We start from the raw sequence: 1,016 nt of genomic DNA, 5'->3' as shown, positions 1-1,016 counted from the left end.
CCCGCTCCGCTCCTTCCGCCCGCCGCTCCGCCCCCTCCGCCTGCCGCCTCTCGCGAGACAAGGCCGGCGCGCTCTCGCGAGAGCGCAGTCTCCCGCCCGCGGAGGGCAGCCATCTTCTGCGGCGGAGGGGTACGGCGGTGGAGTCGGGGGAGGGCGGGTTTGTACCGCTGGCGGTACACTCGCATCCGCCTTCCCCCCTCCCCGGCGGGCACCGGGACCCCAAAGGGGCCGGCTGGGGCGAAATACTGGGCGGTTGGGGGCGGGGGAGTAGCGGAGCAGGAGGCTCAGCGCTTTTCCTGAAAGGTGTTTCCTGAGGAAACACAGCATGTCTTTGAAATCCTGTGAGGAAGTCAGCTCTTTACTTTATAAGAAATACTCAGATAAAGCATTTATTGCTAATCAGATTGCCTGACAAACCATTAATCTCTCCTGTCGCCATGGCACATAGGTCTCCCGGGGCAAAAGGGAGACAGAAATGTCTGAAACGCAGAGCTGGCTTCCACGCTCCGTTCACAGCAGCAGGCCGCAGCCACTTCCTCACGCCTGAGAGGAGGCAGATCATAACAGAGTCAGGCATGCAAGTTTTTACTGCCTCAGAGACTTTTTTTTTTTCTCTTCTCTCTCTGATGCTATTTAATAGTTCTGCTGCGCTCCTGTGGCCAAGCAGCTCAGCCGGGACAGAGGGTTTGGAGCGAGCTCCTGTGGTACGGCGCATGCATGATACAATCACAGTGCCTCCAGGTTGCAAAATGGTGTCGAGAGGATGTGGGAGAAACAGAAGGGGATCAGTTTTCCTCCTAAAAGGAGTTAAAAGAACAACATTTAAGGAATAAAATATAAAATGCATTCCTTTCCTGAGATACAGCATACATTCTGCAGAATCTGTCAGCTGTCATAATGGTGTTGTGGCATATATATCCCTTTCTCTTTTCCACCTGATTTTATACCATACTTGCATACCAATATTTGCCTTTTGGCACTTTCAATTGCTGCTATACTGGTAGCCAATTAATTTG

This window comes from Harpia harpyja, chromosome 14, assembly GCF_026419915.1.
Source record: "Harpia harpyja isolate bHarHar1 chromosome 14, bHarHar1 primary haplotype, whole genome shotgun sequence".
Classification (NCBI taxonomy): domain Eukaryota; kingdom Metazoa; phylum Chordata; class Aves; order Accipitriformes; family Accipitridae; genus Harpia; species Harpia harpyja.
Note: the sequence above shows the minus strand (reverse complement) of the source record.